This window comes from Myotis lucifugus, unplaced genomic scaffold (genome assembly GCF_000147115.1).
Source record: "Myotis lucifugus unplaced genomic scaffold, Myoluc2.0 scaffold_953, whole genome shotgun sequence".
Taxonomy (NCBI): Eukaryota; Metazoa; Chordata; class Mammalia; order Chiroptera; family Vespertilionidae; genus Myotis; species Myotis lucifugus.
In genome coordinates this window covers 89,669-102,919 of record NW_005872001.1, presented here as the reverse complement: position 1 = coordinate 102,919, position 13,251 = coordinate 89,669, and the positions used below count along the sequence as shown (strand labels likewise).

The window sequence follows — 13,251 nt, the reverse complement described above, 5'->3', positions numbered from 1 at the left end:
GTTCATGGTCAAGACCCAGCGTTCTCTGGTTGTCATCCGTCGTGCCTGTGCCCACTTGTGAACGAATACAAATAGTGTTGTTAGTTCGTCTTCACCTCTACTGACCCTTTTCCACTTTGTCTTAGAATCAATAGGAAAAAAATACCCTCGAGTGTGGGATAACAAAAATAATATCAATGACGCAGAGGGGCAGAGAGTGAAAGAATGCCAGTGCATCCCAGGCAGTAGAGGAAAACAGTTCATAAACCTTGTGTTTGGTTTTACATATTTGTAAAATAATTATAAAGTATTCTAAGTGCTATGAATTATGTTTGTGTGTCTGTTTGCTGCACTGTGGTGATCCCTCCCTCCTTTCCTCCCCCCTTCCTCCCCCCTTCCTCCCTCCCTCCCTTCCTTCCTTCCTTCCTTCCTTCCTTCCTTCCTTCCTTCCTTCCTTCCTTCCTTCCTCCTCACCCAAGAACATTTTCATTGATTTTTAGAGAAAGGGGAAGGTGTGTGTGTGTGTGTGTGTGTGTGTGTGTGTGTGTGTGAGAGAGAGAGAGAGAGAGAGAGAGAGAGAGAGAGAGATTAGTTGGTTGCCTCCCCCACACACCCTGAGGGGGGCTGGTCATTGAACTCAGAATCTAGGTATGTGCCCTGACCCGGAATTGAACCCACAACCTTTTGGTGGACGGGACAACGCTCCTACCAACGGAGCCACACTGGCCAGGGCAATGCGTTTCTTACGATGAACTATAATCCCACACTTTGGAAGAACACTGATCCAGTGTTTTCAGCGCCTCGGGATGTGAGTTTACAGTTGAAAAGCCAGGGGCGGCCCAGGGCAGCTCGCGGAGGTGTGGGGTGGGGCTGGGCAGCCACCTGTCCGGGCACTTAGCCATGGAGCCCTGGCCTTTTCCTCTCCGTGTCCTCGAACAAGTGACACGACCTCCTGGGCCTCAGTTTCCCTGTCTGTAAAGGGGGCTGACACCACCTGCTCACAGAGAGGGTGCGGTGAGGGTTACAGGAGCCCAGGAACCCGAAGACCCCAGCCCTGAAGTCAGCGGCTGTTCCGTCATTTCATTCAGGTCTGTCTGCTCTTCCTCCTCTACCTCCCGGGAAAGGAAAGCATGTGCCCTCACCCTGGGACCCCTGCTGGGATGGTCAGGACTCGGTACACAGAAAGGTATTCCAGAGGCTAAATTCCAAGGTGAGGCAGACTGTCCTGCGGATGTCACGCAGATAAGATCAAGTTCTGGTGACCTCCCAGAGCAGCTTCCAAAGGGCAGGCATGTCCCCAGGAGAGGAGCAGCCGCCTACCCTTGGTCCAGGAAGCAGAGGGGTCTGGGCTGCTGCCCCCCTCCCATCTGGCTGGGTGGACGGGGACACTGCCTTCAAGCCCCGAGTCATTGCTAGAAGCCATCCTGGGCCCCGGGAGGGCAGGCAGGGACGGCTTCCCTCAGGTGGTTCCTGAACCTGTGTCCTTGGCCACCCCCTCCCTCAGCCCGGCCCCTGTTCTCTGGGCCTCTTCTGCCTCTAAACCCTGCAGGGGGCTTGGACGTGAGTGGAATATCTGGAATTCCTAGAGGATTTATAATCCAGCAACTGGGACAGGTGTGGGTAGCTGACCCCCACCCCGTCTCTGCCTCTGCCCCCGGCTCTGCCCTTCATCTTTCCTCTTGGGCCCCAGTGTCACGTCACATCTAAGTCACCATCTTGACCTTCGTCTCCTTGTTCAGAGCAGAGAGCACGAGATGCAGCATCAGGAGCCCTTTTCTAGACTCAGCTCTGCCGGTGACTGTGTGTGGCCTCAGGCAGTCCACCTCACCTCCTCGGCCTGTTTCCTCATCTGTGAAATGGGTGCCTTCCCCCTGCCCTCCACGTGGGACATCCGGTTAATTTACCGTTTATCCACTGGATGTGTTTTGAGTGCTGGCTCTCCACCCTGCTCTCCTGGGTGCTGCCTTAGGAGAGCAAAACTGGACCCAGGTTCTCTTCTGCGAGGGATTACATAGCCCTCCCTCCTCACCCCGCCACCCCGCCAGCTCCACCAGCTCCCAGGCCAGCACTGTGCCCTCTGCATCCCCGCTGCTCAGCACCCAGCAAATGCCTGTCGTCTAATAGCCTTCAACACAGTGCAGGTGCCATTTGGGGGCTAAAAGGGAAGTTGGTTTCTGCCTGAAGCTGGCCCTGACTCTGTTATTTAGGATAATAAAGATGGGGAAAGTAAGCGAGGCTCGCCACTGGGTTAGAGTGTGTGCTGCTGCTGCCAGCCTGCACAGGGCAGCTTGGCCATAACACAATTACAAATGCAGCCGGGCCTCAGGGGCCGAGCGTCCACGCATGAACCAGGAGGTCACGGTTTGAGTCCCGGTCAGGGCACATGTCTGGTTTTCGGGCTACATCCCCAGTGGGAGGCGTGCAGGAGGTAGCCAATCAATGATTCTCTCTCATCTTTGATGTTTCTATCTCTCCCTCCCTCTCCTTTCCTCTCTCTGAAATCAATAAAAAAATATTAAGAATTATAAATGCATTCTCTTTTGGACCCCACAACTCCACTTCTAGGAATTTACAGATGGATGCTCACACAGGTACAATGATGTCTGTGCAATGTTGGTCACTGTAGCATTTTTTTCAACAGGTTGGAAACAACTTAAATGTTCATCTCTGGAGTTTGATACATTATGCTGCACCTCCCTTGAGGGGAATCCTCTGAGGTGCAAAAAAACACTGAGGAGGCTCTTCTTGAATATACATAGGAAGACCTCTAAGACATAGTGTTGAATTAAAAAGGAAGGTGAGGAAAAGTGTGGTAGTTCATTATTCTTTGTTTAAAAAATGGTAGGGTGGGGTGGTAAGCTGGGGAAGGAACATATCTATAATAATAAAAGTGTAATATGCTAATTAGATCAGACAGCCGAACGACCTTCCGGACATCCTTCCGGATGACCTTCTGGAGGAAGCCGGGGCTATGAGGGCCCAGGCAAGCCACAGTGGCTGTGAGGGCCCCACAGGGCACGAATTTCGTGCATCGGGCCTCTAGTATAAATATACACGTATTTGTTTAGCTCTGCATAGAAGGGTCCTTTGGGGAGGGTTCACAGGAAGTGGGTAGTGGTGAGCCGTGGGAGAAAAATGAGCAAGTGGGGAACGAGGTGGGAAGAAATCTTTCCATCAAATATCCGAATCTTTAAAATATTATGCCATGTAAATGTGTTACCTATTAAAAATTAAAACAAAAAATAAACTAATTATAAAGACTATGAGGCAACATTGGAAAATGATTATAAGACAGGTGGGAAAAAATTTAAAAACTGTATTCAGTAGAATTATAACTATGTAATAAATGCATGCAAAATTTCTATTTGTGGAAGGAACATTTTAGGTAATTTTTATTTCCCTCTTTTTTTGTATTTTCCCAGAAATTTCAATAATACATATTGTTTTTATTATTGGAAAAAAATAGTGACACCAGAAAATACATATGTACTAAGATAATTGTATGCTCTGTATAATCCATGTATTAAAACAAGGCATTGAAAAAGAATGGGAGAAATATGCAGAATGTTCACAGTGGTTGTCTGTAGATGTGAGAGATGAGGTGATTTTTAAAATATTAAATATTTTGTATTATTTTCATGAGAGAAAGAAGGAAGGAAGGAAGGAAGGAAGGAAGGAAGGAAGGAAGGAAGGAAGGAAGGAAGAGAGAGATGGAGGGAGGAAGAGAGGGAGGGGGGAAAAGGGAGGGAGAAAGAGAAGGAGGGAGGAAGGGAGGGAGGAAGGAAAGGAGGGAGAGGAAGGGAGGAATTCTAGTGGAAGGGAGTTCTTCAAAATAGCGGTTGTGTCAGGCGGTAGATTATGGGTCATTTTTGCTGACTCGGTCAGTTTCCCAACTTCGCACTCTGTGGTTTTGTTGTTGTTCAGCAGGAATAAAACCCTCACTGTGCAGAGCTGGGTCTGCCCCCGCAAGACCTGCTGATGGTGCTAAAGAGCTGGGGCTCCTAACTGCCTGTTATTCATCACGAGGAACAAAGCAGAGGGGGCGCTCTGGACATTGCTGCTGGGACATGTGGCTGGGGAGGGAGCAAAACTCAGACCCTTAGCCCCTCGAAATGTCTCCGTGGGCAAACATGTATGGAGCCCCAAGGGCCGGCTCGGTGCTGGGAGAGTAAAGGCAGCAAGACCCAGGCCCTGCCCGCCCTGGGCTCCAGCCTCCTACGGAATTCCTAGGCGAGGATTCTCCGCGAGTCCTCAGTGCGGTCCCAGCAGAGGCCTGTAGCCAGTGCAACTTCAATGGACACAACTAGGCCTATCCAAGGGGCGAACCTCGCGGTCCTCAGTGAGCACATGGCCAAGCAGAATCTTCTTGGTGGCAGGACACCACTAGCGATTACAAAGCAAACTGCCCGGCCGGCCGGTGTGGCTCAGTGCTTGAACGTCGACCTATGAACCAGGAGGTCAGGGTTCGATTCCCAGTCAGGGCACATGCCCCGGTTGCGAGCTTAATCCCCAATGTGGGGCGTGCAGGGGGCAGCCGATCAACCATTCTCTCTCATCATTGATGTTTTTAATCTCTCTCTCCCTCTCCCATCCTCTCTGAAATCAATAAAAAATATATTTTAAAACAAACAAACAAAGCGAACTGTCCAACAAAGATTCACCTCAAGAGACCTGGGTTCCGATTCTGAATCTGCCACTAACCAGCTGTGGGACTTGGGTGTGTAATTCCCCCTTATGAGCCTCAGTCTCCATCTGTAAAATGGGAAGAACTGTAATAATAGTGAACAGTACCTGCCCTGACTACCTCCTGGAGTTTTGAAAGGGTCAGATAATATGTTTATAAAAGCACTTTTTAAAAAAATTAATCCTCACCTGAGGATATTTTTCCATGGATTTTTAGAGAGAGTGGAAGGGAGGGAGGGGGAGAGGAGGAGGAGGAAAGAGAGAGATTGGCTGCCTCCTGCATGCACTCAGACAGACCTGGGCGGAATTGAACCTGCAACCCAGGTACGTGCCCTTGACCGGGAACGGAACCCTCTACCCTTCGGTGTTCGGGCAGATGCTCTAACCAATTAGCACACTGGCCAGGGCTGTTCAAGTACTTTATTTATTTATTTATTTATTTATTTATTTATTTATATTGATTTCAGAGAGGAAGGAGAGGGGAGCCCCAGATGCCAGGCCAGGGGAGCCCTGACCTGGGACTTCAGCTCACCTGTGAGCTCACCCTTTAAGCGGTGGCTGTGCCATCCCTTGGGGAGGATTTAACCCCCAGCCTCCTGCCCAGACCGCTCCCAGCCAGACGGGAAGGGTGCGTTCTGGTCCTCGCCCCAAGGGCAAGGGCAGCTTCCGGGACATAAAGGGGCCCTCAGACCTGCCAGGCTGCGGAGCTGGAGGCCTCTCGGAGACGAGGCCGGGCGAGCTTTTGGAGGGGAGGAGGCCTCTATCAGAAGGACGTGGGCCCCCAAGGATGTGACATTCTGATGATGACGACGATGTGACATAATAAGAGCAACAACTCACTCAGATGTGCAACGAAGATATCGTTATTTTTTTCTTTTCCTGGTACTGATTTAATCGGCGCTGAGCCCCACCTCAGGGAGTGGGAGCTGAGGAAGGGAGGGGACAACTAGCCAGTTGGCATCTTTGTTCTGGTTTAACCTGCATCTGAGAGATAATATTTAGTTCCCTCCCTTCCCTCCGCGTCTCCCCAGGCCACCGTGGGGGTCAGTTCTCACACACGGAGCCCACTGCTTCCTCTGCCCCCGCCTTCGGGTCCCCACGTGCCCAGGCTCCCAAACTTGCCTGACAAGAAGCAGTAACTGGGCCCCGAGGGACCCACCCAGTCGACTTGGGGCAGGCCTCTCAGAGAAGGGCCACATTCTGAGTGTCTGTGGCCTGGCTTACGCTAACCTTCGTGGTCAAGTCCTCCAGGCTGAAAAGATTTACAAAATCATGTCCTTCTCCCCAAAGCTGGGCTTTCAAGATTATTGAGCACCCCCCCTCCCCAAAACATATAAAAAATGGGAAGCTTGTTCATTGAAGGAGCAAGGTCTTGGCTGTACATGTGGGAATTTCTCCTCTTAATTTCTCCATAAACCCGCTGATTCTGGCCCCGGGAGCCTCCCAGGCCATCATGATTCATGCTCCCCAAAGTAGATTTTAAATCCCCACGCACTAACAATGATATCTCACATTCATCAAAAACCTACCATGGGCAAGGCTTTGTGCTACGGATTATCTTTCCCAATCTCCACAACCTTGCCCTCTAATCCATCCCGTTTACACACCAGGAACCTGAGCGCGCAGAGGTTGACAATTTGCCCCCGGTCACACCCCGATGGTGGAGGGGACCGGACTCCAGCGATGTCTGGGTGACTCCCAGGGCTCTTTTAACCGCTGAGATGCCCCTTCCCTATGTGAGTTGGAGGCCTCTTAGGAATCATCGGGTCCAACCTTCCTATTTTACGGCTGTGGAGGCCAGGCTTGGAGAGGGACCAGGACCTGCCTGAGGACACAGAGCGAGTCAGCAGCAAGGTGGGCCTGAACCCCAGGCCGGGACTCCTCCCCCGCCCTCATTGCGGGCACTGGACGCCATGTACTCGGCATTCCCGCTGTGCAGAGCTGCGGAGCTGCCCAGGACCGCCAGTCTTCAGGGGGGAGGTCTGCCGTGGGTTCACACTGTCAGTGAACTCGTAAAACCAGAGGGGCCCGCCCAGGAGCATTGCTTCAGTGTTGCTGCAACACATGTTTCTGTTCATCGATTTCTAACGTGCACGTTTCGTGGTTATGACTCCAAACCATTTGCGGTCTAATTCTCTGTTTTGCAGCTTTTTAGGGATTGAAAAAGGGTGAGGCGGGACGGACCATCTGGCGGCTCTGGACCCATGCAGGCTTGCTTCACCTTTGCCAGGTGCAAAGCCCTGAGGCAGGGAACTCCTTTGAGGGTGTGAGTAATTGGGGTGAGAAGCCTTACGACCTCTGGTCACAGGATCTTTGCCCCAACACATCTCACCACTGGGAAGGCGGTGCTCCGGGTCCCAAGGGGAGGAAACGAGGGAGATCACATTCAGTGAGTGACTGCGATGGGCCAGACCCTGTGTGAAACACCTAACACAGTTATTTCATTTAATTCCCACACACGAGGCTGGTACTGTTATTCCCATTTCACTGATGAAGAAATTAAGGCCCAGAGAGGGTAATTTGCCTGAGGTCTCACAGCTTTTAAATGAGCTGACCTGGAGCCCGGCCAGTGTGGTTCAGTGATTGAGCGTCGACCTATGAACCAGGAGGTCACAGTTTGCTTCCTGGTCAGGGCACATGCCCATGTTGCAGACTCGATCCCCAGTGGAGGGTGTGCAGGAGGCAGCCAATCAATGGTTCTCTCTCATCATCAATATTTCTCTTTCTCTCCCTTCCTCTCTGAAATCAGTAAAAAATATATTTTTAAAAAAATAGCTGACCTGGAGTTTGAACTTGGAGTCTATTGAACTCCAGAGACTGTATGTAGGACACCGCGGAGCCTTCAAGGTGAAGTGCCACCTACGAGCTGTACCAAGGCGTGCAGGTCCCACGTCTGCTGACAGACAGGCGCCTCTTCATCCTCCCTCGCCCGGTGGTCCCTGGGCTGGCAGTTCCTGGCCATGTACCGCCTCCTCCGCAGCTCGCGCTGTGCCCATCTCAGCTTCTGTTTGCTGGCCAGGAGGAGTTAACAGCCTCAATGAGGAGCTGCTCTGGAGATGTCAATCACTGCATGGCCCACCCACACCCCTTCTGGGGGACCCCTCACCCAAAGCTTGCCCTGCAGGGTCCCAGCGAATTGCTCCAAGATGGACACCTGGCCAAAGCCGTTCAGATGTAATTAGCTCGGCTACGTGTGCCTCGTGGGACCTTGCTGAGCCGAGGAGCTGCTCCCATCAGATGCCTCTCCAAAAATTAGAAACCGGGCGCTGAGTCAGTAGTGGCTCTTGAATCATAAACGCTGATGTAGAAGGGGGACTGGGAAGTGGGGGAGGTGATGACCCACTGCTGAACGGGGGCATAAGCCCGCCTGTGCTGAGAGCAGTCCCTGTGCAGGCAGTGGCAGCCCAGCTCCCACAGCACGCGTGGCGGCCGCCGTCTCCACAGTTCCTGCTCTTGGATTCCCAGGGGCCCTGGTAGCCTTTCCTTAAACTCCCTCTCCTGAGGTAAACGGAACATTTCTTCTCTTCCTGGAAACCAAAGCAGCTTTAGAGCAAGAGGAAACTCAAAATAATTGATAAGGTTTGGACTTCCTTTCAATCGGCAAAGGAGATGTTTGGGTTAAGAGCTCCCAAAGGGCTCCAACGGAGCACAGCAGCTTTTAAGTAGTGAGTAAAAAGGGCTCACATAGCCCTAGCCGGTTTGGCTCAGTGGGTAGAGTGTCAGCCTGCGAACTGAAGGGTCCCAGGTTCGATTCTGGTCAAGGGCACATACCTGGGTTACAGGCTTGATCCCATTGTGGGGCGTGCAAGAGGCAGCCAATCAATGATTCTCTCTCATCATTGATGTTTCTATCTCTCCCTTCCTCTCTGAAATCAATAAAACATTTTTTTTTTAAAAAAGGGCTCACATATTTCCCAGTTACCTATTGCTACGCAGGGTACCACCCCCACTTAGAGGATTAAAACACCATCACTTCTTTTAAGTCCATGGATTGGGCAGGGCTCAGTAGGGGTGGCTTGAAGGCTGGGACTGGCTCACCTGAAGGCTCACTCACTCACCTGGCTGGAGGCTGGTGCTGGCTGTTGAATGGAGCCTCAGCTGGGGCTGCCAGACACCTACATGTGGCCTCTCCATGTAAAACACCTGGCCCTTCCTTGTGGCATGGTGTGGCAATGGAGATATAATTCCATTGTATTCTAGCCTCCATTGCTGTTGATGAGAAGTCTGCTGTTACTCTATTTTAGTTCCTTTTTAAGTTATGTCTTATTTCCCTGGTTGCATTTAAGATTTTTTTTTTCTGTCTTTGGTGTATTCTGTTTGCTCTTTTATATACTAGTATATACTAGTATATCTACCCACAGAATTAAAAATATTCTGCTCAGGTTCAATATGATTCTTCAATCTGATAATACATGTTATACAATAAGGTATCTGTCTGGTCTTTGTCCTAGGGTCCTAGAAGGGAACTTCTAAAACCTTCTGGATTGCCCTAGCTCCGTGGTCGGCAAACTGCAGCTGGCGAGCTACATGCGGCTCTTTGGCCCCTTCAGTGTGGCTCTTCCACAAAATACCACGTGCGGGCGCCCACATACAGTGCGATTGAAACTTCGAGGCCCATGCCCAGAAGTCGGTATTTTGTGGAAGAGCCGGTATTTTGTGGAAGAGCCACACTGAAGAGGCCAAAGAGCCGCATGTGGCTCGAGAGCCGCAGTTTGCCGACCACTGCCCTAGCTGGTTTGGCTCAGCAGATAGAGCATCAGCCTTCGGACTGAAGGGTCCCGGGTTCAATTCCAGTCAAGGGAACATTCCCGAGTTGCAAGCTCAATTACCAGTAGGGGATGTGCAAAAGGCAGCTGATCAATGATTCTCTCTCATCATTGATCATCATTGATTTCTCTCTCTCTCTCTCTCTCCCCCCCCTTCCTCTCTGAAATTAATAAAAGAAAACAACACACACAAAACAAAAGCTTTCCGGATTTTCCTGAGTGATAGGAGTCTTTGTTAATCACGGTGGGGCCCTTAGACCACAGCTGAGCTTATGTTAATGATGACTCAGGATGGGGGCTGGTCACACCAGAAAGACCAACCATGTGATTAGAGGGTTGGGGACTCGAGCCTTGATATCAGCCGAACTTCCCCTGGGGAGGCGAAAGAGGCTAGAGATTGAGTACAATCAATCAATCATGAATATATAATGAAACCCCAATAAAAATTCTGGACACCCAGAGCTTAGTGAATGCATTGATGTGCTGGGAAGGTGATGTATCCTGATTCCACAGAGAGGGCTGATGGAAAGTCCATGTTTGGGACCCTCCCAGGACTACTCTATGTGTCTCTTCATTTAGCTGGTTCTGGTTAGTATCCTTTATAACAAAACTGTAATCGTTAAGTATAGCACTTTCCTGAGTTCTGTCAATCATCCTAGCAAATTATGGTACCTGAGGAGGTCATGACATTTGTAGCCAATTGGTCAGCAGTAAGGATGGCCTGGGGACCCCTGAACTTGCAGCTGCATCTGAGTAGGGCAGTCTCATGGGGACTGTGCTCTAGCCTGTGGAGGCTGTGCTAACTCTGAGTGATTGCTGCCAGATGGCACTGCAGTATTACACACCTCTTTCTTCACTCTGGGAAGATTTCAGTGTCAGACACATGTGCTCATCAAATACTACACTGATTTACTGAGAGGCCTGTAATGACTCCCACTGCCTGTCCTTTTCAAAGGAGCAAACTGTGGCTCTCTGCTTGGCATCAAAAACATGCCGGCCCGGCCAGAGTGGCTCCGTTGGTTGAGTGTCGTCCTGTGCACAGAAAGGTCACCGGTGCAATTCTCAGTCAGGACGTGTACCTGGGTTGCAGGTTCCATCCCTGGTTAGGGCACGTATGGAAGGCAACCAATCAATGTTCTTCACTCGCATCGATGTTTCTCTCCCTCCCTCCCTCCCTTCCTTCCTCTGTCTGAGCATGTCTTTGGGTGAGGATTAAAATAAAACAACAAGAAAAAAAACACATGCCAATAGGAGAAATCATGTCATACCTTTGAGGTCAAAATAAGACAGTATAAAATAGAGGCAGGGTGGTAGATGGCTTTCATGTTCCTTTAGGGGACATTATTGGTGCTCTGCCCAGATCTTCTCAGATCCCTTTTCAGGTTCTGTTCCAATTTCTGTGATTTTTGTGTCTAAGAGCCATGCATTTGTGACTCTTCCGGAAGGACTGCTACAGGGCTACTAGACTCCTATGTGTGCCTCTCCATGTATAACACACACCCCTTCCTTGTGGCATGGTGTGGCGATGGTGATATAATTTCACTGTATTCTAGCCTCCACTCTAGCTGCTTCACCCAGGTTCCAAGAGCCACGAGTGCCTAGTTACTTACTAGAATGTACCCCCGGAGATGTCCTCGACCAGTGACTGACAGCCGTGGAAACAGGAAAGCCTAGCTCCGCTGCCTGGAGTTGGGATAGAGTCTGAGGTATAATTTACACCCCAGAACCCCCTGCAGGATGAGGCTTAGCCCAGGACTTGGCCTGAAATTACACCCTTAGCCTTGTCTCCCTTCCTGTCCTGCTCCCCATTCCTTTTCTGGATTCTCACAGGAATACTTCTTCATAAATCACTCACCACATCCTTGACTCAGGGTCTACTTCTAGGGAACCTGAAGGAGTTTCCTATCATTCACTACTGAACAGGTTGCTACATGACTCGCAGTGCCTGGCGGGGAGGGGAATCTATTTCTCAGCCCCCACTGAGTCAAGCAGCAGTGTGATGTGGACGTGCTTAGACCGATGGACTGTGACGGGAAGTAATGTATGCTACACATCACTCGCCTCTCAAGAATCATCACGTTATCAGAATTGCTCTTTTCTCTGAGGAACGGCCAAGATAGGGGCTGCTCCTTTAGCCTGGATCCCAGAACACGACACGCAAAGCGTCAGTAAGTAATGTGAGCAAGAATACACCTTTATTATTGTAAGACACTGGGACTTGGGGTTGCTGCTGCAGCATAACCTAACCGGTATCTTTTCTTTTTTTTTTTTTTTTTTTACAGAGAGGAAGGGAGAGGGATAGAGAGTTAGAAACATCAATCAGCTGCCTCCTGCACACCTCCCACTGGGGATGTGCCCGCAACCAAGGTACATGCCCTTGACCGGAATCAAACCCGGGACCCTTCAGTCCGTAGGCCGACGCTCTATCCACTGAGCCAAACCGGTCAGGGCCCTAACCGGTATCTTACAGGCAGGGTAGCATACTAGTTACGAGCATGGGTCCTGGAGTTAGACCGCCTGGGGTCAAAGCCAAGCGCTACCACTTGCTCTCTGTATAACCTTGGTCAAGTTTATTAAGCCGAGCCTCAGTTTCTCCATCCAAAAAGAAAAAGGGAATATTAATGAGAGCCACCTCATAAGGTTATTGTGGAGATCAAATGAGTTAACACATATAAAGTGTTTCATTAATGCCTGGCACATAGTAAATGCTTAATAATTATTAAGTAAAGTGAACTATAATTATGAGTGATAGCTCATCCCCAAGTTTACAACGTTTTCTCCCACAACCACTGAGCTTGTTGGTTGTCTCCCCAGCACCCAGTCGCAGTTTCTACGTGGGGATCCATGTGAATCAGGTTCTGGGGAGACAGGAAGAGACAAACAGCCAGGAGTGTGCTGGTGAACTGGCCCCGGCAGGGGCGGGAGGGAAGCCCGTTTCCACGGTGTAAACAGCGCCAGAGGTTCAACAACGGGCTTGCAAAATCCTTGAGGAGCTGCAAGCCCAGGTGCCCAGCTCCTCTGCCCCTCCTCCGGCCACAACACAGGGGAAGCCGCTCCAACCGGCGAGAACCCCGCGCTTCTGCAGCTGGAATCAGCGTAAACTTCCCAACATGGATTAAATCGAGCGTTTCAATGGGAAGCCCATCCGAGGCAGGACCATGTAGATTTAAAAAAGAGACGCTAATCCTTCACCTCGCAATGGGTATTAAATGTAATTTTGGACAATTAGCTTCTTCATTATTCAACTGCATACTCCCTGGAAGGTTGCATATTATACAAACAGGCTGCTCTAACTTCTTTATTCTCCCAACCGTGTTTTCACGGCACTTTCCATCCGGGCGAGGAATTCAAAAAGGTCTCTGCACAGGTTTGGGGGGACGCAGGGCCGGGCGATCCAGCGAGCTGGGTTTTCTCGCCGCACGGTCACCCGCAGCAAGTTGGGGCGTCCGGGACGCGCATGGGCGGGCCCTCCATCCCCGGACGCGCTCGCGGAGGCGGGCTGTGCGGAGACGGGAAACGCGCGCCGGGCTAGGCGCTCGGTCCGCAGGCGCCGTGGCGAAGGCCGTTTAAGCGCCGGGCTGGCGCTCGGTCCGCAGGCGGCTCTCACGGAGCCCAGCCCCGCGGGCGAGGAGCGACGCCGCGCCCCATCTCCCACCGCCGCCGCCGCCCGCGCCGCCACTTTCCCAGCGGCCCTGCGGAGGGCGTGCCCCGCCTTCCCAGAATGCCCGAGCATGGTCGGGGCGTCGGCCGCAGAGACCAGTAGATCCAGCCCGGGAATGTTCTGGGGCCCGAGACGAGCCCAACGACGGATGGGGCACCGGCC

At 51.2% G+C, this 13,251-nt stretch overlaps 1 long non-coding RNA gene across 1 annotated transcript in view; it reads left to right on the top strand.

Moving 5' to 3' along the window:
- Window positions 1-4,371, top strand: part of LOC111824132 — a 5,096-nt gene extending 725 nt beyond the window's left edge. Inside the window, exons 2-3 of the long non-coding RNA XR_002827225.1 lie at window positions 1,068-2,776; window positions 3,904-4,371. This is a non-coding gene — a long non-coding RNA (uncharacterized LOC111824132). The remainder of the gene's footprint in view (window positions 1-1,067; window positions 2,777-3,903) is intronic.
- The last annotated feature ends 8,880 nt before the right edge of the window (window positions 4,372-13,251 follow it).